The following is a 27,528-nucleotide window of genomic DNA, read 5'->3' on the forward strand; positions in this document are numbered from 1 at the left end:
CTTGGCTTAATGAATAGGAATTTTAATATATCCCAGGTGCAATCTCTGTCTGAATGTATCAGCTAAATTGTAATCACAGCAAACCCAGTCAGACCCTTTCTTGGATGCTTTTGAGATAAATCTAAAAGAAATGAGACTAACGATTAATGGAAGATTAAAAGAGCCACATAAACATAGCTAAATTGTAATGCTTGCAGAGTGAATATTTTTGGAAGTTGGGGAAACCTTTTACCTCCTGTTTCTTGATGCTTAAGGGATTTATTCTTGGTTTGCAATTCGGTAGTTAGAGACTTTGATGTTCCTCTTTTAAAAAATGACCTCCTCCTCTTACAGGTTGCCTTATATGCATTTCTGTGCTATCAGTTTAGCAATTACACATTTAATTGGAAAACAGGTGGCCTATCCGGCCTGAAAAGACAGGGCTGTACCCTCTGAACCTACAGTCCTCTCTGAAGGGGTCCCTGTACTCTCTGGTTATCCATGCAGGTTAAAGGTGTTCACCAGACAGGGAACTAGAGCTGTGAGGGCAAAGGATCACCAGAAAGTCCAAAGACAGAAGACTCTATCTCTTTTGGGCTGAATTATTTTCACTATTTTATTTTCAATAGAAACCATCTAACTTGAAGAGTATTTGATGATAGTTAACATAATAGAGCATTTTATAACTGAAGCATTTCTTTCAGCATTCAAAGAATATTGAAAAGAAGATATTAAGTGATTAAAAAGGAAGTCAAACCAAGAGCTTTGATTTAAAGGAATTTTTAAAAATATTCATCATTTGATAATCGGTGCGCACCCCTTCCCTGACCCCAAGCTTCCTAGTAGGCCTTGGTTGGCCTCCTAAGTGCCTCAAGCTAGGAGCCAGAACTCCCAAGTATCTGGCTCTACCTCTTTGTTCTTTGAGGGCTTTAACTGTCCCCTGAGCCAAAATACCTTAAGACCTTAACAGAGGTATGTTAATAGGGGTAAACTGCATAATGGCATTATAAGTGGACCTTTGTTCTTTTTAAAGCCTGGCCAATCAAAAACTTTTTGCTTTGGAGAAGATAATGCCACTGGCTAGAAAATAGGAAACAAGACTAGAAGTGTTCCAGCCCACATAGATTTTTATATGGAAACCCATGATTCAAACTGTCTCTAGAATGATTGTGATGATAATGCTAATGATGGTTCTTCAGCAATCTTCTCACACCATGGTGTTTCTTCCCCTCATCCCCACTGTAGTAAGTGGAACCGCCTTCCAACACATTCCTCTCTAACCACAAACAAATGTTATCTAGACCTCTTCCTTCTCACTCCCTGTAGACTTTCCTCCTGGAGTTTTCTTCAGCCTCTTTCTCTCTCTGCTCCCAGTACTGATACAGTCACCAGAACTTTGTCACCTCTCTCTTAGAAGTGCTGATATCTAACTGGCTTCCTGCCCTTCTGATCTGTCCACCCTAGAGCCATAGTGATCTCTCAAGAATATAAATCTGATACTAGTATTTTCTTTAAATCCAACCGTACAAGGATTTCCCATAGTTTACAGGCTAACATTAAAAAGCTTCAGTCCAATTCACAAAGCCCCTGGATTCCCTTCTAACTCTCTCACTTTTCCAACCCTCCCTTTATCCTAGTTTTTGCAAGAGGGCCTGGATTATCAGTGCTGTTTATGTTGCTTTGTCCTATAGTTACATTCTACTTGTAATTCAGACCCGACTCAGACAGTACAAAAGGCTTTTGTTTTAGCTATCCTATCTTATTTCGCAATTACAAGCTTTAATTGTAATTTATTTCCTTGCCTTTTGCTGATTTTTTTCTCCTTTGCTTTTCTGAGCATTATTTTAGAGCCAGAATAGATAAGATCCTTTCTTATCTGTAGCAACTACTGGCTTTTATTACTAATGATAATAACCGTAGTTATTTTGAAAGTTAAGTCTTTCAAAGGATTCTCCCAAAGGGTAACTTTGAAACTGATCTGGTGATTTGTATATTTGGCAGATGAATCAAAGTTTGAAATTAAAAGAATGAATTTGTCTTGATGAACTTTGGCCATTAAAAAAAGATTTAGAGTAACTATTATCTGATTTCAAATGCCTTCTTTTGCATTTAGGTGCCTTATTAAAGAAATGGTTCTCATCAGATTCTCTGCCTTAAAATCCCAAGTGTTCCCCCGGGGAAGATAGGTAAACAACTTCAGACAGCTTCTATTAATAACAGTGAAACTTTGTCCCTTTTCTGTTACCCTAGGGTGCAACCTCAGTTGGATTAGGCTAATTGTGTAAAATTCTGAAAAAGAAATTTACTGTCTTCGTTGTTATGGAGATTAGTGGAAAATTAAAGAATCATATTAACATAGCTAAATTCATACAACTAGAAGGTTGTACGAATAGGTAGGGTGACGGTGGAATTTTTTTAGCGACCCTCAGTCAGCATTTCTTGTATACTATTTTGCAAGCGATTAGTGAGCAAAGAGTGCTGCCATGCCCATGACAAGGTGAGTGTGACAATGCTAAACTGGATCCTTCTTGCTCACCCAAAGCAAGTAACAATAGGTACTGGATTATCAGAAAAGAGTCCAAATATCAGTGTAATATCTATGTCACATCAGGGTGGTGAGCAGGTGGATGGACATATTTGTAAAAACATTTTCCAAAATTGTTTAGTCAAATTCTTAGGTGCTTTTTAAGTCTGAGAATTGCCATTTGGGGTTTGAGTCATTTTAATACATAATCCAAATTAATTGCATTGTTAAAAGAATAACAAAATTAGCTAGTTTTGTTCTAGTTGTGTTTACCTAATATGAATTAAAGCACCAAGTAATTTCAACTCTTCAGGTTTATTGTATTGTTATTCAGGGATTTTTTATCTTTTTTTCATTACTTTTAAGATGTAATAAAGCCAGTATACTCTAAATGTTTTGTCTCCAGTCAAAAATATATATAACCCTTTAAAAGAAAATGTTCCTACTTTTTTTTTTTTTTTTTTTTTTACTATATTTTGTTTTGTCTTCACTTCTCCTGGTCACCACATTTATTTCTATGGCTCTTCAGCTAATTGTAGTTTTCATTGATGACCTGGCTTGTATTCTATGTTATTCAATAGAGCCTCTTTTTTGGCACTGCTTTTAGTCTCATATTAACTTCAATTCGTTTTAATTCAGACTGCAATGGATCTTTTATTTACTTTGCTATGAAATATAAGGCCATCTGTTGAGCCTGAGCTGCTGTTATTTTTATCATCACTGTGACTAGACTGGACCCCATTCACGCTTTCTTGATGGATCTGTCCTGTCAACCTTCAAGACAAGAGAGTTTTGTTTTAGCTCTCCCATCGTATGTCACAGAGATTGATAATTCCTCACTCAAACTTTTACAGTTTGTGAGTGATTCATATGAGGACCCTCCCCTCCACCCTGCCCATGTGTAGGCAAAGAGCAAGTCAAGTGGTTCTTCCTCCAAACTACATCTCACAGGTGTTCACCTCTCTACAGCCATATGTGCAGTGATCATGCAAATCCAGTCCCCGGTATCCCTTACTTGAACTATTGGAGCATCTTTTGCACCAGTCTAACGTTCAACTAATGTACTCTCCATTCTGTAGCCAGAATGCCTTTTGGTTTTACTTTGTATTGGAGCCTTTTTTGTCTGTGCTTGTTGGTATTTACAGGGTGTTGGCTTCTCCAATGCCCAAGCTGGGGTTTATAAGGCAAAAAGAAACCCCAAGGAACTCACTGCTGTGTTGTTCCTCAGGGCTGGAGGTGCCTAGCAATCTGCCTCATATCTCCAGCTTTCAGAGTATTCATGTGTTTGTTTTATATAGAATGTCTAGCGTTTTAAGCTGCATTTAGCAGAAGGAATAGAAAAAAGCATCTCTACTACACCCGGTCTGAATCTGAAAGTACAGAATACCATTGGAAAACATATATCACATTGTATCATGTCCCAAGTTTAAAACAGTTCAGTGACTTCCTATTGCTCTTAGTATACAACACAGATTTTCTCAGTGATCCATAAAACCCAAGTAATGTGATCTTGGGCTGCCCCTTCAACACTTATCTTGTGGCAGTGGCTCTCATTCCATTCAGCTGGTCTTTTATTTTCTTGAATGTGCAAAGACTCTTCCCACTCAGAATCTTTCCCTATGTTGTTCTCTTTGCATCAGCCATTTGTCATCAAAACTCCTGAGTGCTTGACTCCAGCTCGGCTGCTGGTTTAAATGCCACCTCCTCTGTTAATATAATGTCCTTCCTCAGCCACTGTATCTAATATTCTTCTTCTACTTTGCTTGTGCTTAAATTTTCTTCAGGAATTAATATAAATTAGACTTTTCAGTCATTACTTTTCAGAGTTTGTTTATATGAACAGGTTTCCAAGATGGCATTTTAACATTTTTATCTTTTGAAAGGTGTATTTAATGGGTACCTCATTGGACGATGTTAATATAAATTATAATCAACCAGTTCATAAACAAACACCAAAGCCTCTAAGTTATAGGTCGCTGTGTCATCATAGGCATGTTGCCAGTTTTAGTTTGCTCATTTTTGATTCATGGATTAATTCAACTAATATTTACAGAGTGCCTATTACATATCAGACACTATTCTAGTTGCCAGGGATACAGCCATGAACAAAATTAAGTTCCTTCTTTTGTGGAGCTTACATTGAAATAGATAGAGGAAAACAATAAACAAATATAAAATGAATGTGTAATGTAGCATGTGATGAGTATAAAAAGTAAAACAGGGTAAGACAAGAGAAAGTGACCAGAGCAGGCCAGGAATGGAAGATAGAAGTATTTTTACATAGAGTGGTCAGGAAAGGTCTCCTTGTCCTAGGTGATATTTGAGCAAGGACCTAAATGAAATTGAGGGCCAACCCATGCAGATATCTCGGGGAAACAGAGGGAGGAGTAAGGGCAAATGTCCTGTGCCATTACTGAGGAAAAACAAGGGGCTTAGGGAGGAAGGAGGCAGAGCTAGGAGATGAGATCAGTACTGGGGTTGTCCAAGCATGACCATTTATGGAGATCATTTACAGACTCTGACCATGGCAAACTCCATGCACTTGTTACACATGGCCGCCCTTGACCCATTGGAACGTGGCAACGGTGTCACCAGTAGAAGCAAGCTGTGTGGTGAAATTTAATGGAAAGCATTATTTTATAACTTTAAGTTCTAGTAAGAATAATACATATGTGATACCTATAAAGCCTGATTTCTCTAATTGACTCCAGAAAGGCAGAGAGAATGAAGAGAAAGTAAAGATAATTAGGGCATATTATAAAAAAGTAATTAGAAATAGTTCTAAAAGGAAATGAACTAATTGTTTCAAAGTTATTTAAAATTCCAAACTCACAGTTGTTTAATTGCTCTCTTATATTGCACTGTCACCAGGGTAAGCAACTGAATCAAGTTCTTTGGATAAGTGAAAAATAAATAAATAAATAAATAAATAAATAAATAAATAAATAAATAAATAAAGTATTCCAAAATACCAAATAGATATTTAAATGCGTGCAACCTTTTATTTCTTAATTGAAATATGAAAGCTGCACTCAGTGCATATATGTGCAGTGTTATATTCTCATTTTGTAGATAAGGGATAAGAACCAAATGTCGTCTCTAATACTACAAAAAGAACAAGTTGTTCTTCTGGAAAGGAAATTCAAAAGGAAAGAAGTACCTGGTTTTCTCTTTGGTATAATTATCAATTTCATTCATCCCTCTGCATTCATATAATGAAGACTTTTAAATGGGACAATGACTATGTCTGATTGAAATAGAAAATAAAGGTTTCATCTTCATTTTTTCTTGTTGTAAATCTTCCTAAAATCAGAACTAAAGAAAGCTACTTTCCAGTGGTCTTTAGTAAACGTAGACTAACTACTTCCTTTTCTCCTTTGCCACTCATTTCTTCCCTAGTAAGGTGGGATTAATGTTGCATCTCCTCTGTCATTCCATACGTTGCACCACAAAATATGTACATAAAAACAAAAAGCTATACAGGACTTGAAAAATATTACTTCCTGTTTTATAATTATTATAAGTGTGAAATAGATCCCACGTACCTTAATCAACCACAATAGTTTCTTTATTTTCACCTTGTTCTTTCTCATTCATGCCCCTTTCCATAGACTTTTTCCCTTTATGTGGAATGCCTTACTTCTCCAACCAACTCTGCTTTACCTGACAAAAACCTATTTACCATTCTGGACTGAGGTTTTAAGTGATCTTTCCCTGTAAAGATTCTCTGTGGGTTAAATAGCTCTTTACACCTCAGCACTCTGTGTACCTATATTATAGAATTTAACATGCTATGTTGATTTCTGTTTTAGGTATGTCTTCTTTAAGAGACCACAAACTCTTGAGAGCAGGAACTGTATCTTCATTTTCCTTATATCTACAATAGGTAGCACAATGCCAGAAACATTCTAGGCATTCTAAATATTCATTGAATAATTGAATGAACACAATCCCAAAACAAACATTGTGTTATTTAATGAAATATAGCAATGAAAAAGTTGTAATAAATTCTAAGGTCATGCAGATGTTTACTAATTGGAATTACTTTTAAAGCAAATGCATTCTAGTACTGTCATAAGTAATTGAAATAAGCCTATGCATAGTTTACTCAAATATTTGATGTTCATTGAGATGAGTCTTGCTTTTACTGAATTTACTGAACATGCAGTACATCTTACTTTTTCATGGTAGTCATTGAGAATCTATAGCAAATTAAAATCATCCATCACGACCAAGTGGGCTTCATCCCAGAAATGCAGGGATGGCTCAACATATGCAAATCTATAATTGTAATTCACCACATAAATAGAAGTAAAGATAAAGACTATATGATCCTCTCAATAGATGCAGAGAAAGCATTTGACAAGATTCAGCACCCTTTTATGATAAGAACACTTAACAAAATAGGCATAGATGGGACTTACCAAAAATGATACAAGCCATATATGACAAACCCACAGCCATCATCCTACTGAACAGGGAAAAATCGAAAGCATTCCTGCTTAGAACTGTAACCATACAAGGTTGCCCTCCATCAGTACTTCTATTCAACGTAGTGCTGGAGGTCCTAGCCACAGCAAACAGACAAGAAAAGGAAATCAAGGGTCATCCAAATGGGGGCAGAAGAGGTCAAACTATTGCTCTTTGCTTATGATATGCTCTTATATCTAGAAAAACCCAAAGATTCTGCCATGAGACTACTGGAATTGATAAATTCATTAAAGTCTCAGGTTACAAAATCAATGTACAGAAATCAGTAGCATTCCTATATGCAACCAACAGTCAAACAGAGAACCAGATTAATGAATCAATAGCTTTCACAATAGCATCAAAGAAAATAAAATACCTAGAAATGTATTTAACTAAGGAGGTGAAAGACCTCTACAGGGAGAACTATGGAACACTGAGGAAGGAAATACCAGAGGATGCAAACAGGTGGAAAACCATACCATGCTCATGGGTTGGCAAAATCAACATTGTTCAAATGTCTATACTACCCAAAGGGATCTACAGATTCAATATGATCCCTATTAAAATACCAATATCATTTTTCTCAGATCTAGAAAAAATAATTCTATGCTTCATACGGAACCAGAGAAGACCCCATATAGCAAAAGCAATCTTAAACAAACAGAACAGATTTGGAGACATCAATTTACCAGACTTCAAGCTGTACTATAAGGCTATAGTAACTAAAACAGCATGGTACTGGCACAAAAGCAGAGACACAGACCAATGAAATAGAACTGAGAGCCAAGATATAAAACCATCCTCATATAGCCATCTAATCTTTGACAAAGCAGACAAAAACATACACTAGGGAAAAGAATCCTTATTCAGTAAATGGTGCTGGAAAAATTGGATAGCCACATGTAGAAGACTGAAACAGGATCTTAACCTCTCGCCACTGACAAAAATCAACTCACAGGGGATAACAGACTTAAACCTAAGGCGTGAACTTGTAAGAATTCTAGAAGAAAATGTTTGAAAAACTTTTATAGACATTGGCCTAGGCAAAGAATTTATGAAGAAGACCCCAGAGGCAATCACAGCAACAACAAAAATAAATAAATGGGACTTGGTCAAATTAAAAAGCTTCTGTCTAGCCAAGGAACTATCATGAGAGTAAACAGACAACCTACAGAATTGGAGAAAATATTCACATGCTACACATCTGATAAAGGGCTGATAACTAGAATCTATATAGAACTCAGGAAAATCAGCAAGAAAAAATCAAATAACCCCATTAAAAAGTGGGCAAAGTACATGTTCTTTTCAAAAGAACAAAGATTAATGGCCAAAAAACATGTGAAAAATGCTCAACATCATCAGGGAAATACAAATCAAAGCCACAATGAGATATCACTTAACTCCAGTGAGAAAGGCCTTTATCAAAAAGTCTCAAAACAGTAAATGTTGGCATGTATGCGGAGAGATAGGAACACTCATACACTGCTGGTGGGACTGCAAACTAATACAACCTCTGTGGAAAGTAATATGGAGATACCTCAAAGAGCTACAAGTAGAACTACCATTTGATCCAGCAATCTTATTACTGGACATCTATCCAAAGGAAAAAAAGACATTCTATAAAAAAGACATCTGCACTAGAATGTTTATAGCAGCACAATTCAGAATTACAAAGATGTGGAAATGACCCAAGTGCCCATCAATACATGAGTGGATTAGTAAAATATGGTATATGTATTCCACGGAGTTTTAGCACCTCTTGTATTATCTTGGATACAGCTGGAACGGATTCTACTAAGTGAAGTATCACAAGAATGGAAAAACAAGCACCACATGTACTCACCATCAAATTGGTATTAACTGTTCAACACTTATGTGCATATAAAGTAGTAACATTCATCAGGTATTGGGCAGGTGGGAGGGGACAGCAAGGGATGGGTATATTTACATCTAATGGGTACAGTGTGCACCTTTTGGGGGATGGGCATGCTTGAAGCTCTGACTCAGGTGGGGCAAAGGCAATATATGTAACCCAGACATTTATATCCTATAATATGCTGAAATAAAAAATAATAATAAAATAAAATATTTCAAAAAAATAAAATAAAATAAAATTTCTTGATATTTTTCATTAAACATTGATAGTGAATCAAAACAATCTAAAATTATTTGGTTTAACATATTAAGTTCTATATTTTCATTTTTGATCTATTTTAATTAAATGTTATTATAATCTACAAAATAAATTTGATAGTTATATGTCATTTGATAATGAAGAGATTGGTATTACCAGGAAAGAGAAAAAAATATTTTTCTTCCTTTCTTCAGGATGTAGCAACAATCTTATTAACATGTATTACAGCAAACATGACTATGACAATAACACTTTAAAAGATGAAGTAGATTTCCTAAAAATACTCCATTTTCCTAACATACTTGAAAATAAATTGAGATAAAATTTGAAATATTATCATGGGGATCTTTAAGAACTTTACAGAGGCTCTCCGTGTGGAAACCACTGCTCTCTCAAGATATATTTGCTTGTACTTTAAAACATATGCTGTAGTAAAAGATTATACTTTTAGAATTTTGAAGTACTGGCAAAAGAACTTGTTTACTCTTCTAAATTATATATTTGATATTTTCTGCCTTTCTAAATTCAGAGTTGAGTCTAAAAAGGTAGTGGCTTTCTTATAATGCCATTGAAATCAAAAATTGTTTTATCTTTTTTATAAATCAATGAATTAACTGTACAAGAAATAATTCATTTTTCTTATTGTACCTCTTAACTGATAAAAATACTAAAATTTTGCTGCACATATTTATGTTAGAAGAAGGTTATAAATGGATGCTAGTAGCAATAATCTGGCATAGTCATTCTTTGGATTTTATTGAATATTGTGATTTTTATTGATTTAGTAATAAATTTCATTTTTGAAGCTACTTTTATGTACTTATGCAGAAAGAAATTGAGAATGCTGTATCATGACAACTGTTCAACTACAGAAAATTTCAATTTTAGTCCTATTAAATGATTGCATGTTTTTTTTTCCATTCTCTAATTATCTTTACTTGTTTGTAAAAGTATTAAAATCACTTCCTTTTTTTCTATATACTAGAGCCTTTGGAAAAGTTATATGGTGTTTTCTGTAAAACAAGTTTGGAGGCATTAACCATTGCTTCGCTGCTGAAGGGCATTCCTTTATTCACATTGTTTCTTAAAATAAAAACTCACAACAACCAAGTTAGCTAAAAGCTTGTTTTAAAAGAATACACACAGACACACCTCTCTAAATAAATAAAAGAAAATAAACCATATCCATGGTTTCACCACACTGATTGCTTTCCATTGAAGTTGCCTTAAATGCACCAAAATTTCGATACTACACTTGATCTTAGCCAAAAGGCCAAGAAGTGATCAAAATTTAGAGACATTCAGAAAATATGGAGGAAAAAACCTTCCCTGTTTTTCAAATATGAATTATAGCTCTGCAAGGACCCCAAACTAAGGAAAGGTCAGTGTAGTCATTCCACTTCATTCCATTCTTAGACTTCTTCATCAGTCAGAAGTTAATAGTAGACATATTATGCCACTGAAATGGCATCTCCTTCCTCTTCTGTCTTCACTATTGCATTCTACTTTTCTTCCCATTAATAACAATTATAGAAATGAGCTTGATAATGAGGGAAACATCTTCCTTCCTGTGAGTAATTGGGACTCTTACCTGATGATCACTTAGGGCTCTCAAAGTGTGATCCCCAGGGCATGCATAATCAGGGGCTTGTTAGATACACAACTGTCTAACTCTGAGGGTGAAGTGCAGCAAATCTGTATTTTAACAAGCCTCCAGGTGATTGTGAAGCACACTCCAGTTAGAGAACCACTGATTTAGGGAATAGTTACCATGACAATCACATGTTAATCACCCATTAGAGAGTGCACAGAAAGTGCCATGCTATCCTTGAAGATCTTCTCCAAATTTGTTGTTTAAATGCAGGGGAAAATGATGTAGTGAGGTACTGTGCATTTGGACAAATTGCAAATTAAGAGGATGTTGGTACTTTGAGACGGGAGTCTGATGGCCTCCTCATTTGCCAGCAAATTAATAAACTTCTCTTTCCTTCTCCTCAAAAAGAAAATTGCAAATTAAGAAAATTTATCCCTTAACAATGACTATTCTGACTATCGAGAATTTATCTCATGAGTTGCATCATGAGTTTTGAGAACTTGAAAGACAGGGGTTATACTGGATTGAATAGCTTCTCACACAAAATTTATGTCCACCCAGAACCACTGAATGTGACCTTATTTAGAAAGAAGCTCTTTCTCAGATGTAATAGGTAAGATGAGGTCATATTGGATTAGAGTGGTCCCTAAATCCAATGCCTGGTTTCTGAATCAGAACAAGGTCATGTAGAAGGACACACAGGGAGGAAGGCTGTGTGGAGATGAAGGCAGAAGTTGAAGTAATGCTGCCACAAGTCAAGGAGCGCAAGGATTGCTGGCAACCACCTTTGCTGGGAGAGAGGCACAGATGGCTTCTCCTCCAGAGCCTCCAGAAGGAGCCAACCCTGCTGACACCTTGACTGTGGACTTCTGGTCTCCTGAACTATAAGAGAATACATTTCTGTTGTTTTAAGCCAACAAGTTTTTGCTTAAGTGTTATGGAAGCCCAGGGAAACTAACAGAGGTCTTCATAGGGTTTTTATTTTATGAGTATTCTTTGCTTTGCTCTTGGTCTATAAAGACCTTCTCATTAAAATGTACTCTGTAAGTAAGCCCCCACCCACCTCCCCACTGCACCAGTTCCACCTTCCTCCTCTGCCCCACCCACCCCAAGCCTTTTGTTTGTTTATTGTTTTTACATTTTATTAGGGTATAATTGACAAAAATTCCATGTATTCAAGGTGAATAAAGTGATATCATTACCACAGTCAAGGTAATTAACATGTCCATCACCTCACATAGTTACGTGTGTGCGCGTGCATGTGTGTGTGCGTGTGTGTGTGTGTGTGTGTGTGCGTGTGTGTGTGTGTGGTGAGGATAGTTGAGATCTACTCTCTTAGCAAATTTCAAGGATATGATACATTATTTGGAACTAGAGTCCCCAGGCTGTGCATTAGGTCTCCAGACCTTATTCATCTGATAACTGCAAGTTTGTGCCTTTGACCAACATGTCCACACTTTTGAAAGATTTTTGAAGAGTTTAGTTTTAGCTGGGAAAGTCATATTTTTATTTATTATTGGGGGGAAAATCTCCTAGGAGAATAGTAAACGTAAAACCCTTTGCCTTGTGGAGAAATAAAGCATCTATGTATTTTTAGTTTAAAATTATGCCTGTTATCTCCCATCCATCTGTCTTTCAATAAAATTTTCCCTTGAAGTGGATTATACTTTTTAAGCTGCTTTATACTCATTTGTTCAAATACATAGCAAGCCTTTTAATTAGACCATTTCACCATTTTATATCCAAGGAACTAATACCATTAAGAGTATCTGTATCTCCTTCTGTTGCTGTTTTAGTGGTGTCATGAATGCACTGACCCTCCACAAACAGGGTTAATTGGACTGTGGGTGTGAGTGCATGCCTGCGTGGTAGCTGCCGCTCTCGTTTTAAGGTAATGAAGAGCAGAGAGATAAAGCAAAGCTTTTTGTGTCTTAAAAACAAAACATTTGTAATTATGAATGATGTATTTATGGAATCTGCCTTGAGAAAATGAATTTGCATGCTTTGTGCCTTATATTAATAGTTTCACAAGTGCCTTTGCTATTTGTTTCCCACACAACTTAGCAAAGCATCTATATTTCAATATATAAATAGGTATTTTTAAAAGCCATGCGAATTGAAAGAAACATTTAATAAGACAACTGTGGTAAAATAAGTTGCTTAAAAGATCTACCTTTATTATATGTAGAGTTATGCTATTTCTATAACCATTATAACAAACACATAAACAAAAAAAACCCTTGTTTTATTCTTTCAGCATATTTACTATGTGCCAGGTACTAGGTATTAGGAATAGAGAAGAAATTCAGAGTCCTACTTTCAAGGAGTGGTAGTGGGAAGAGTAATAATAGTTAGGAATCTGATTAAGTAGATAATTGGGGCCCTTGGGTTGGGAGAAATTAAGAAAGGGCACTCTATTGGCTTCCTAGGGCTGCCTGAACAAATTACCACAAACTTGGTGGCTTACAGCAACAGACATTCATTCTCTGACAGTTAGGGGGTTGGAAGTCCAAAATCAAAGACCCAGCAAGGCCACGCTCCCTCTGAAGGCTGTATGGGTAGATCCTCTGTTGCATTTTCCAGTTTCTGATGGCTGCAGGCATTCTTTGGATGGTGGCCAAATAACTCCAATCTCAGCCCCCATCTTCATATGACCTTCTCCTCTGTGTCTCTCTGTCTTTCTTCTCTCTCTTAATGAGAACACATGTCATTGGATTTAAAGCCCATCCTAATCCAGGGTGATCTTATCCGGAGATCTTTAACTTAATTACATTTGCAAAGACCCTTTTTCCAAACAGTGTTATATTCAGAGGTTCCAGTTGGACTTATATTTTGGGGGTCACCATTCAACCCACTACAGCTACCCGGAGAAGGTGACATTTCCATTGCAAAGCAGGTTTGAGGAGAGAGAGGAGACAAGTAGTGTGACCTTATTTAGGCATGGACAGTGTGACATGCCCAAGTCTTGCCCACTAATAGCACGATGACTGGCACATAGCAAACATTCAGTGATGGTGAGATTATTAATGAAATATACTCAATTAAAATTGTTTACTGAGCAAGTGGACATACAAATCTAGAGATCAGGAGAAAGACCTGGGTTGGACAGAGACTGGATAAAATCACCAAGGTAATCTGTGTGAAAAAAGAAAAGAGTAAAGAAAGTCCCATCTTTGAGAACATCTGAAGGAGAAGTTGAGAGGCTGCTGGAAAAACAAGAGGGAAACCAGGAGAGAAAGGTGGCATAGGAGAGAAGAAAAGAATGACTTTTATGAAAAACTAAAACAAAAACAGGTGTCACATTAGGTTAAACTGATTAAATAATATTATATAAAGCCTAGATTTGGAAACTTTGATAAAAACAGTTTCAGAAGTTAGGAGTCCAATTTTCAGTGGATTAAAAAATGGTAGAAAGTTTGACAAATATCTAGAATTTGTTTTCCTAATGGACAATGAAACTAACCCAATATATAGCTTTCCCTCTGTAATACCCAAGACACATGTTTCAGAGAGTTTGTAAAACTTCTGTGTGAGGACATCTGTCCATGAGAGAGGACACCTCTCTCCTTTTAACTATGAGACAGACCGTGCAAGTTGCCACAGATTGTGAGAGCTGCTATGCTGTAGCCCTTCGCTTGCACCTTCTCTGCTCGTTGCAGGACATCTCATTATATGCACAGTGGGAGAACACAGGTTCTAAACTGTGATTCTGACTCTGATCTTCCATGTAAAAGCATGTTCTTCAGGAATCCTACTGAATCCTCTATAAAACATCAGTCAGGCATACATAACATGGATCAGAGACCTTCCTGATCAGTAGTGTGAAATATATTAAGAATAAAAGGAAACTTCATGTTTATGTACTACAGAGATTCAAAACTGCATTGTACTTTGACACATCATCAGCTTTTTTCTTTACCATGACATCTGTTAAGTTCACTTAGGTTTTTTTTTTTAATTAATAACTGAAATACTCTGATAACTGTAATCTCATCTGTTGGAAGACCACTGAAGAGACTCTTTCTTGGTAATGGTCAATATATTATAAATCTGACCTTTTCAATTCCATTTAAGGAATGATTGAACACTGAGGTCTCTTTTGGTAATTTGGTATTCCCTCATGACATTTTTGAATTAGTAGTAATGTTAACTATGTACTAGTTGACTTGTGTCAACTAATTTTTTAAAAAATTAAGGAAAGTAAGTTTGGGCTTTTTAGATGTTTTTATTTTGTTAAAAGTATTTTTTTCTTTATTTCAATAGATTTAGGGGGTACAAGTGGTTTTTTGACACTTGGCTGAATTATATAGCAGTAAAGTCAGGGCTTCTAGTGTCCCTGTCACCCAAATAGTGGACATTGTACCAATAGGTAATTTTTGATCCTTCAGGCCCTTCCCACCCTCCCCCAACCCCGTGAGTCTCCAAAGTCCATTTTACTCTCTGTGTGACCATGTATATCCATCGCTTAGCTCCCGCTTGTGAGTACATGTGATATTTGTTTTCCCATTCCTGAGGTACTTCACTTAGAATTATGTCTTCCTGGCCTTTTTATTTTAAATGGTAACGATCATTAATAAATTTTGACTCTTTTTCTCAGCTTTATTAACTGAAATTATAGCAAGTCTATTCATTTCAAAAACCAAAAGTGGATTTACCATTCCTTACCTTAGCAAATTGAGCTTTAAAATCAGATGAAATAAACTATCATATTTAAAATCAACTTTTGAGGTGTTATATATTTTTAGATTGAAAACTTAAAACTTTAGATGGGATCATTAAGGGAATTATTCAGAATTTTGTTTTATAAATATGTTGGTTAGCCTTTATAAATCAGAATTTAAAAGTGTGCAGGTGAGAAATTATTAAGTTGAAACATATACAAAACTTTATGCTATTTTATGTCATTTATAATAACTGATACATATTAAAGCTTATAAATTTAGCATTAGTACCAACAGGTCAATAGATAAACACAGCCTTTATCTTAGAGTTGAATCACATAATGTTGCAGAACATTTTTAATTCTCCCTGGCTGCTAATTTGATATCAAATTCAATTAAGAAATTACTCTAAGGCTTCAGTACATTTAGAAAAATCCAGCAGTATATTTTCTACTCTTTTAGCATTTATATTCACAAACTACATATATGTAACTAATTAGAATTTAATAAGCCTTTCACCCAAGAGAGAATTCTGATCTCTATAAAGCTTTTATCCTTGCCCTACTTATAATGTCACTATCAAGTTCTTTATTCTTCAGGTTTATTTTTTTAAAAGATACAGTTATATGTTATTTTCCTGCATGTTGCAATTATACAGTTTTCTTATGTGAATATTGCTCTCTGGAGAGAATGCTCTTTAAAATTTTAGAAAAAAATTAACTATTGTTTCTACAGAAATAGGAATAATACTCTATATGAGCAATGGATTGAAAAATGAGGCACAGGCACATTCGATATGAATCTGAGTCTTTGTTGCTCACACTAGATGAAGGGTATTTTTATAAAAATATGGCCAAGAAAAATGAAATATAGAATTTGATAGTTTTTCATAAGTCAAACATTTTATACTGCCAATAATTCAGCATAGTGCAGTCTCACCATACCCTACACCACTCTGTGTGTGTGTGTGTGTGTGTGTGTGTGTGTGTGTGTGTGTGTGTGCTGTGATATGATTTGTCATGGGACTCTGGCATTACAAATTTGAGAGAGACTTAGATTTCCGCTGGATTTTAGTTATAAATGATGTTATTTTATAAAGAAAAAGACAGTCAGGGTCTTAGGTGAGTTTTTGGTGCTGCTGTTCAGGGTTTATCTCACTCCCCCCAAACTTCCCACCCACCACTCATCTTTGTCTCCAGATTTCCTATCCTCCTTCTCTTACGTCCTTTTATTTTCCTACAGTTCCCCCATACATAATCATAAAGAGCTTCATGTATTATTATTCCTTTTAAAAGTTTATCTCTAAAGCAGTTATCATTTCATAAGTGACAATTAATCAAGGATATTCATAACTGTCAATCAAACCTCTTGATCAGCCTGAGAAACCCACCCGTTTTGCTAAGCTGAATCCACGTCCTCTCCAGCACAAAACTTTGACTCTTAGCATGGAGGACAGCAATGGAAAGTCAAGTAAAATGTGCCCCTACCTTCTTGTGGGGCAGGATCTGAGCTCATTGGATCTAGCCCACCAGGGGATAGAGTCATGTTCATGAAGGTACACACCCAGACATTCTGTGTGTAGAAATGTGTGAGCGGGGAAGGCTTGAGCACAACTCAAGGGAGAGAAGAGAAGGGGAAGCTGCAGCTATGACAGAGGAGACCATTATGGGACCAAACTCCAAAAGCTTAAGAAGGACCTGGAACGCAGGTGAAAGATTAGCTTTACGAAGGAAAGGGAGTACTTCTCCTTTGAAACAGAGAAGAATTCTTCAGAGAAACGGAACTGATAGGATGTGCATATGAGAGAGAGATTTATTTTAAGGAATTGGCTTCAGCGATTATGGAGGCTGGAGAGCCCAAAATCTACAGAGTGGGACAGCAGTCTGGAGACTCAGGAAGAGTTGACGTTGCAGCTCAGGTGCAAAGGCTGTCTTCTGCTGAATTTCTTCTCTCTCGGGGGAGGTCAGTCTTTGTTCTGTTAAGGCCTTCGACTGATTGGATGAGACCAGCACACATTATAAAAGGCAGTCTGCTTTACTCAAAGTTCAGCAATTTAAATGTTAATTTCACCCAAAAAAATACCCCAAAACAGAACATCCTCACAGAAACATTCAGAATGTGTGATCATTATCTGGCACCGTGGCCCAACCGGTTGACACATAAAACTAACCATGACATATATGTTCCCAAATCTATGCCCCACTCAAGATCAGTTATATAAAAGTCTCTGGGTAAGAGTCCCAGGCATCAATATTTAATTTTAAATCTCATCAGTGTTTCTAAAATGTTGCCAGAGCTCAAAAGCACTACCACAAGCACCATAGATCCTCCCTCATTTTGCCAACTCTCACACTGTGGGTTTACGGGTGCTCTCACCCAGGAAAAGAGTTTTGACTCAATCAGTTTATTAATGGTCCTCCCTAAATTCTCTTAATAGATGTCTGCTTTGATATTAGCAAGAGATTTCTCTTGTTGTTTCTTTGAATTGATGAAATGGATTGTGTTATGCCTAGCCTCTGACTTTCTGCAAAGGGTCCTGCTCTGTGCCATTCTGCCTTGGTGAGTTTTACAGCACAGCTGATGCTTTTTCAAAGTATCCCATTCCAAAATTAGTTAGGTAATACTTGGGCCACACACAAATTCACCACACACATGAAACAGGGTATATGGTAGGTGTCATGAAGCAGTTGTTAAGTTTAATATCAGTGTTCCTTCTATTAATTTTGGTAACATAAAGTTTATTCTTCTTTGTACTGTAAAACTTTGTAGCTAATGTCCAGGGTCACAAACTTCATGTGAAATATTAATAAAATGTATTTGTTCAAGTCCTTGAAATCACATCAAAATTTAGTCAGGTATTCTAATGCATGATATGTATGTAAAAGGTCAAACATATTAGTTTAATCTGAATCCCAATAAGAAATATTGGGGTGAAAATCATAGAAATATGAGTACAATGGTAAAAGTTCTCTACCCTGGCTGCACATTATAACTAGGAAGAATTTTAAGCAAACTGATGCTCGGAACCTACTCCTAGAGGTTCTGATCCCATTGGCCCACATTGGGCCCAGCCATTGTTATTTTAAAGCTCCCTGGGTGATTCAGATCTGCTGCTTTTCTTCCCTTACGCAGGCTTTCCACTGCTGTAGAAAATGGGTATTAATTGAGAGTACTCTGATTTGTGTATTAATATTTACTGTCACCCAGGATAATGATGATTATAACTCTAGTTGAGCTTGCTTTGTGCTAAGCACTTTTCCAAGTGTTTTACATATAGTAAGGAGCTCCTTTAGTATTCACAACTGCTATTTGGTGAGGGCAATATTATCATCTTTTTGCAGATAAAAAATAGGTTTAGAGAGATTAAGTAACTCACTGCAAGACACAGCAGAGGGGGAATGTGAATCAGAGAGTTTGACTCCAGCACCCCGTATTCTTACAGCCTCAAGCAAGGCTACAAAATGAACTAGACTATATCTTCCCAGCTCTCCCATCAGATTCCCCTTCCCTCTGGATTTTTTCAGGGTCTAGGTACAGGCTCGCGAATTCCACTACTAGGTGATAAGCAGATTCTTCACTGCTGCCGTCTAACTGCACTAACTGCCATGCCCCACTGCATTTACCTTGCAGTGGAACAGTGCCAAGTCTTCAAGATTCAAGGAAGTATGGCTAGGTGGTTAATCTGTTTTGGAAAAGAGGCCTCAGTACAATAGAAAAAATGTAAAGCTTTGAAATCACATAGATAAAAGATCAAACTTATGTGTCTTCTCTTATGAATCCTGGGCCTGGGGCAAATTACTTAATCTCACTGACACTCCACTTCTTATTCCATAAAATGGAAATAATAATTCCTAAATCATAGGATTTTAAAAGAATAAAGTGGAATAACATATATAAATCTCCTTTGCACACACTAGGAGCTCAATACATACAAGTTGCCATCCCTTTTGACCTGCTCCCATGCCACATACACAACTGACTTTGCACCTAGCAATTCTGTTTAGCTTCTACATTTCTTCTCCCTGTATTCCTTTGACTTCTGCATTTAAAAGGTTGTACTGGGCAACCAAAGTTGTGTATGAGAAAGGCCTGTCAGGCAAAGCAGAGAGCTACACAATTTAACTGATGGCCCTTAAGAAATATTAGGAACAAAAATGCCTTTTAAAACCTTACAGTCTTTCCCCACCTCCTGCCACTACCACCACCAATCTATCCAAATGCCTAAAATCTCGTTTTAAGATCTCTCCTAAGGAACTGTTGAAGAACATGCATTTGTCTAAGTAGGCATATGTCACCTTATTTTGTTTACATATGGCTGCATGTTGGCGCACTCTATGTGCCATTACCATTAATTGGCAGGAGAGCACGTAAAGGGCTGGATAAAGATCAGACTCCTTTTATACTATGTTTAACTGACAAATAAAAATTGTGTATATTTATTGTGTATAACATGATGTTTTGAAATACATGTACATTGTGGAATGACCCAATTGAACTAATTAATGTATGTATTACCTCACATACTTAACATTTTTTGTGGTGAGAACACTTAAAATCTACTCATTTAGTGATTTTCAGAATACGCTACATTGTTATTGACTACAGTCACCTTGTTGTACATTAGATCTTTTGAATTTATTTCTCCTGCCTACTGGAAATTTTGTATCTTTTGACCAACATTTCCCCAATGCCCACCCACCCAGCCCCTGGGGGCCATCATTCTACTCTCTACTTCTGAGTTCAACATTTTAGACTCTACATATAAGGGAAAGTTTCACTTTTTCAAAACAAATAAAATCTTATGTGAACATACTTCCACTATAATCTTAAACTATAGGAAAAACAGTTTGGGCAAACATAAATAGATTTTAAAGTTTCAAATGTGTCTAGTCACTGTATTGTTCATGAAAAATGCGTGTTTCTCTTAATGTTACTGTGGTCTGGTTAATGAAGTCTTAATATACTACTTTTACGACTTAAAAAAAGACAATAAAATAGAAGTAATTCTTTTCTATAGATATCCAGCTCTTCAGGGGCATGGCTGATATTTCTATTTGCTGTGAAACATTTCTCCTCTTTCTAAACTCTGAGTTTCTTATATGGTTAATCCTGTGAGGTTTTCTTTTATTTTCTTGATACAATTCCATCATTAGTTTCTTGTCAAGCTTTTGAACTTCACTTTCCATCTTTGAATTTTCTCATTCTAAGGATGTACTCTGCAGAATTTTAATATAATGCATAAGCCCTTTTATCTTCTTTAACAAATTTACTATATGTTTGATTAATTTTTCAGTAGTTGTAAGGAAGCATGTTCTTGATAGCATGATGTTTCTTCAAAACTCCTCATATAAGTTATCTTCAATTTCTGACCCTTTTATTATATCCGATTCCTAGTGACTACCATCCATACCATCTGTAAGGACAGTATACAAACCTGTCACCTTCAACAAGCAGGCAGTCCGATTCTAAGTCTAATGATCCTTCTCATATAGAGCTTTTCCTAAACATGCTCTTGAGATTTCAACCTTTTTTCTTCCCCTTATAAACTGAGTTCATTCAGTCTTTCTTTCTATCGTTTAAGTTCATATGAAAGTAGTTTTCCATTTCCTAAAGATTGGAGTTTTCATCCAAACTTTTCTTCAATACTGTCTGTAGTTCTATTTTACTCTTCTGACATAAATTTCAGGATTATTTTGGTTTAGGCCACTGGGAATTGGATCGATTCTGATTTATCCTTCAGTGACTGTGTTGTATCCTTCTGGTCATGTCAACCTTCACTTCATCTTATTCTGGATATTTAGATTTCTGTTCCCCAAGTTTTTCCTTAGAAAGTCTATTGCAACCTCAATTAAGAATAAGGCTATTCAACTTTTAAATATCTGCCCCCAAACCCAGCATTTCAAATAACTGTTTCAAGTCTGCCCTCCAACAAAGAGTTCTCTAGTGCTTCATAACCTTTCTTAAAATGCCAGAGCCTGTCATAAATTTTAGCTTTTTCTTCATCTGAGGCAGAAAACATTCTGTCATGCCCTTTCTCCCTACATTTATAAAGCAAGCCTTTAGCTATATGAAACCCAATGATAGCTGCCCATAGCACCATCTCCCAGGGTAAATTTCAGAGTCTTGGGCCTGGGCTCACATGTGCAGGCACAATGCTCACAGCCTTGCACAGAGCCTCCAGGATAAGCCTGTAATAAAGCTTTGTGCTTGTTGAGTGGCCTCTGTGGCACAAGTGGCTTCCAAGAACTGCCTCAGATTGCCAGCATCCTCTTGGCTGTAGCAGTTTTCAGGGAACCCAGAACTCGGAACACAAGTCACCAATTTATAATCAAGATAAACCTGCAGAAAGGGAGTTAAGGACATTTGCCCTCCCCTTTGTCCCATCATAGAACACAAAGAACTTGGTGATATTTGTATGACCAGGGAAAATGGGTGAGGCTATTTGTGACTCACCCCACCCACCTATAGGCTGCAAGGGACAAACAAGCCATGTGTTGTCACACATGTGAACCTTCTAAGCTTGCTGGCTGTCAGAAAGCTGGATGCTGTCTCCCTCTTTTCTGTATCAGACTTCTAGGCTATAATCCTAGAGATGCATCTTTCCTTGACAGCTCCCAGAGACCCCTCTCCCCAAAACACACCGCACCCTAGTTTATTGTTGACCAGTAATTGTGTGTGTGCCCATGTGTGTATGTGTCCATTTTAGCTTCATGTATTTTGAAGCTCTGTTTTTAGTGTTATATCTTCTTGATTAATTTATCATTTTATCAGCATACATGTTCCTATTTATCTCTACTGTTAATAACAAACCTTGTCTTGAAGTTTAATTTGTGTTTAAGTCTAATGTGTCTTACACAGGTACACCAACATTTTTATGCTATGTCTTTTCTTCTTCTTTTACTTTCAACTAATATGTTTTTATATTTAAAGCATATTTCTTCAAAACAGAATATAGTTTGGTCTTGTTTTTGTATTCAGTTTGATAATGGAGTGTTTAGTACATTTATATTTAATGCATGGTTTACTATCATTAGATTTAAGTCTACCATCCTCATATTTGTTTTCTGTTTGTCATCTCTTCTTTGTTCCTGTGTTTCTTATTTGTTTGCCTTATTTTGAGTTAATTAAATATTTTACTATTTCATTTCATTTCTTTATTGATTTTTTTCACTATACCTCAATGAGGTTTTTCCCCTAGTATTTGTGCCTTGAAATTACATAAATGCATCTTTATCATTGTCTACCTTTAAATAATGTTATTAAAATAACATTCTAAACACCTTAAAATGAATGATTGCATTTACTCACTTGCTGCCCTTTGTTTTCTTTTTGTCATGTATCTTATTTGAAAAGTAATAAACACAAAATATGTGATTATTTTGCTTTAAATAGTCATTATTTTTTAAATGCAGGCAGGTAGGTAGATAGATGATGATGGGCATGTTGGTAGATAGGTAAATAGATGATAATTTTTTAAAAGGCCTTTTATACTTACCCAGATCTTTATCTATTATAATAATTTTTATTTCTTCATGTAGATACAGGTATCCATCAAGAATTATTTCCCTTCACCTTGAAAATATCCTTTTCATCTCTTGTAGTGCATGTCTGCTGGAAATGAATTCTCTCAACTTTTGTCTATCTTATTTCACCCTAATGTTGAAAGATATATTTGCTGAACATAGAATTCTAGGTTAAGAGTTGCTTTCCTCAGTACTTTGCAGATATTATAGCATTGCCTTAAGGCATCCAGTGTTTCAGATGAAAAATAAGACATCATTACTAAAGTTATTCTCTGTGCATAATGTCTTTCCTCTGGCTGCTTTTAAGATTTACTCTTTATCTTTGTTTTTCAGCAGTTTAATCATAAAATACCTCATTGTTGGTGATAGAGTTTGTTTTGTTTATTCAGTCTTTTTTTCTCACATTTATTCTGCATGGGTTTCTCTTAGCTTTTCTTCACACATGAGTTAATATCCTTTACCAGTTGTGAAAACTATTCAGCTATAATTTCTTCAAATATTTCTTCTGCCCCATTGTCTCTCTTGTACCCTCCTAGGGCTCCAATTACCGGTATGTTAGATCATTAGATGTTGTGTTATGATCACAGGTTTTCTGTCCCATTTTAATCACTTTTTTTTTCTCTTTTGTTTTAATTTGGATGATTTTGTTGATCTTTCTTAAATTTTACTGATCCTTTCTTCTGCTGTTCAGTCTGTTGTTCAGCCCTTTGAATGATTCCTTAATTTTTGATCCATAATTTTCATTTTTATCATTTCCATTTTTATAGTGCCTGTATCTCTACTGAAATTTCCCAACTGTTAATGCATGCTTCACACTTTTTCATTATATCTTTTTACTATATCTGCCATAGTTTTTATTTTTTTTTTAAATGCTATTTGCTAAGTCCAACATTTGGGCCATCTGTGGGTCTACTTCTGCTGCTATTTTTTAATTTAGGAGTTATGTTATTCTGTATTTTCATGTGTTTTATAATTTGTTGTTGTATATCAGCCTTTGTGGGTAATAGTATAGTTTTTCATAGAATTGTATGCTCAGCAAATAAATCTTTCAACATGAGGGTGAAATAAGACAGGAAAAAATTGAGAGAGTTCATTTACCTACCACAAAGGATGAAAAGTAAATAATATTTACTCACAGAAAAGGGCTCAGTCCCTTCTCTGTTAGGCTGCTAATGTGTGTATGAGGGTAAGGAGACTGAATCGATCTAATATGTGTTAGATCTAAATCTGAACTTTGCCACAGCTTTAGCTGGATTTTCTTCATCACTGGCTTAAATGTATTTAAGGAGGATATAGAACTTTCCCTTTAGCAAGACTGGGATTGGCAATGCAACAGAGATTTCTGAATACTTAAAGCCTAGCTGCCAACATTTGTGAACCGGAGGACATTTTTCTGTCCTTTCTAAACCAGAGGACATCTTTCTATCTTTTATATCTTTACATCCTCCAGCTGCCCAGGCCTAAGGACAACTCTCTGCACCATTGGAGAACTGCTGTAATGCACAAGGTGCACAAGGACTGTGCACCTTGAGGGGATCCCCATTAGTTCTCTCCCGTATCAACCACTCTGAAATACTCAGTGAAGGCCTGTGGGAAAGAGTCATCAGGCAGGTACAGATTCTTTCTGTGGTCGTGTGCTTCAGGATCCTAATCTGTGACACCAGCCCACATGCAGCTGCTAGAAGTTTGTTAACAGTTGGGCTGGTTGTCCTCACTACACTCTGTGGTGAAGGCGTGCCCCCTCTCGCTGTGTCCCCAGAAGTGATGACAGCTGTAGAATTCTTCTCTCCAAGGAAGGGATAATCTCATTTTGAAAATTAATCTATTTCACTTTCTTTGGGTCTTCAGCTCACTGATGAGTTAAGAAATATGATTTTGAGACTTGGTTGTTGAGGACAGACAAATTTGATAGAGAAGAGAAAGTGTGGAAAGGCACTCAGTTACTTTTAGGGCACAGCAGTGTAAACATGAGGGCGATATGGCAGTCAGTCATGCTCCTAATATTTTGCAGGACCTGGGCCATGAATACAAACGGGGACACACAAATGATATATCTAAATATTTAAAAGTTATAAATCAGACTTACAAACTATTGAATCAAATATGCTTTTTCCTACCTTGATAAATGTGTCTTCATAATAACTTTTCAGTCCAAGTTCAAATTTAGATTCTCTTAAATGTGGCAGCTCAGACAGCAATGGCACCCAGACACTCTACTCTCTCTTCCCATCCCTAGTTCTGTCTTATATCTGAAAGAACAGATCCATGTGTGAACATCACAGCACATTGTTCCAAGCTTGGTTCATACACCCTGCACCCACATCCCCTCAAACAACAACCCCTCACCTACCCCTAAGTCTTCAACATGTGTATACTAAAGGCAAGTCTCCCTTGGGAAGACAGACCTGCAAGCAATCTCAGGGTCTTTTGGGCAGGGAACTCCATAGTCTCAAGTATTTAGAGCATAGTGTAGAAGAGGGACACTTGTTCTTTTTCTAACTCATAGCTCTGTGGGGAAACACGTAGGCAGAGGAAGACTAGAGCCCTCTGAAGTGTGAGGCCCAGGGCAGGGAATCCCACGTCCTCACCCTCTTTGGCTGGGTTGAAGGGCAGTACTGATGGAGATAGGTGAGCAGACTGCATAAAAAGAGGGCAAATGTGGAGTAAAGATTGTTAAGGATGACCTTTAACTTTTTACCCATAGCCAGCTCTTATAGCTGTAGAAATAATAGAATGTATACATCTGTCTAAGAGTAGAAGGTAGTTTCAGTGTTGATGGGATACTCTTGAAGAAATAAGGTACAATATATTTTCTAGAAAACTGATGTCTCCAGATTGACATATTATAATGAGCAAAACTATTGTATAAAATGATTGAAGACAAATCTTACCTCAAATAACAAAATACACAAATGTGGTCCATATGCAGATGACCATGACAACTTGAAAGAGAAATAACTTCACTATTGGGATTTACATTGCCTTCCAACAAAAATCAAATGCAAACTGACTGCTAAGATGATTTTAGGATAAGTTTACTTGTCTTGACTGAGTTATGGTTTAATTGGTAGTTTAGACAAAACTTCAGTTACAAAGGACATGTATTTTCACTTTTTAAGATGTAGTTTTTGCATAAAGGAATTATTCATAATATATATGTTCAGATATTTAATTCCTCAGATATGATGAAAATTTTAATATAAGGAACCACAAAGAATTTCAGAATAAAAAGATCTCTATTTTAATTGAATGTTATACTTCACTGTGTCTGATATAGATGATTATATACCTTGCTAAGATTTAGCTTTCATTTTAGCATTGGATGTATTTGTGGAGAAATAGGAAATATTGTGTTGTTACACACACATACTTACACACACACAGCTGTTGAATTTGGTGGGATCCATTTTGGAGAATGCTTGAGAACTTGTTCCTTGTTAAAGCAGTGCTAAAGAGTATAGACAGAGAATTACAGTTAAAGTGGTGGGTGGAACACATGCTTAATTTCATCCTCTCCCTTCCAAAGCAACCCCTATACTGACAATTTAAAAATATCATTGGAATAAAGAAAAGGGGAGAGAATACAACAGCAGAGAGCTATCGATATATTTTTGGAGGGGGAGATAGAAATGGAATGGATGAGTGGTACTTGATTTAGCTATGCAGAGTTGTAGAAACCCAGGTGTCTACAAAGGAAATGCCAATGAGAAGCAATGGAAACTCCGTAGACAACCCTGGAAAGACTCAAGGATTGGAGACAAAAAGGTTTGTTGAAGCTAATGGAGAGACTTTGGGCTGAAAACAGAGCTGATTAAAATCCTTAAAAAGAGCAGCTGCATACTCAAATCCCCTCCTCAACCCTGGCAGCTTGGCAACTATGCTTCCCTCACCATGCAAGAGACATGGGGCAGAGTATTATTCTCTGGAGTAACTTAACTAGAGTGTCTATATTGTAAGCAGTGGCAGATGATAGTAAGGTACAGTACTGAAATCTGGGAGACTAAGTAGAAATCCACATGCTGAGTAGTAACAAACTCTCCTCTCCTTCAAGCCTTCTTGTGCACCTCAGTTCCTAGGACACTGGCAACCAGGCTGTGCCTCCTAGGCAGGACATTGGAGGGGGCACCTTTCTGGAGGATCCGACTACCCAAGGGGGGCAGAAACCTCATTACTCTTGAGGGTGTTTCAGTGAAACAACTGAGCTTTGTCTAATGTTTTTATGGTAATGTCCTGTAGCCCATAATACATTTCTTGAGCAGACAACTAAAAAACACCAGATTTGGAAGAAAGTCTCCAACATAAAAGAGACCAAAACAAACAAAGTAACTAACTAACAAGAAAATTAATGAAAACAAAGATCTTGCAGGAAACAAAGTTTATAAAAGCTGAAATGTATATTCTTTTAGATAACAGAAAAGAAATGTGTCCATGAAACAGAACATGGTACTATGAAAAAAGGAGATGGATATTAGAGACAGAATTCTTAGAAATTAAAAATATGTTACCAGAAATAAAATATTCAACAGAAGAGAGATGAGAAATTCTCCCAGAGAGGAAATGACAGAAAGAAGATGAAAAGAAGAGCAAAGATAATATAATTAGAGTTATCAGTAGAGATCCAATATTCAATTAAAAGGACTTCA

General features: G+C 36.4%; 1 protein-coding gene and 1 pseudogene across 13 annotated transcripts in view; one reads left to right on the forward strand and one right to left on the reverse strand.

The window, feature by feature from the left end:
- Positions 1-27,528, forward strand: part of DTNA (dystrobrevin alpha) — a 339,927-nt gene that overhangs the window by 53,878 nt on the left and 258,521 nt on the right. The gene's annotated exons all lie outside the window — the stretch shown is intronic.
- LOC123622007 lies at positions 10,245-10,392 on the reverse strand (annotated as a pseudogene).

This window comes from Lemur catta, chromosome 16 (assembly GCF_020740605.2).
Source record: "Lemur catta isolate mLemCat1 chromosome 16, mLemCat1.pri, whole genome shotgun sequence".
Taxonomy (NCBI): domain Eukaryota; kingdom Metazoa; phylum Chordata; class Mammalia; order Primates; family Lemuridae; genus Lemur; species Lemur catta.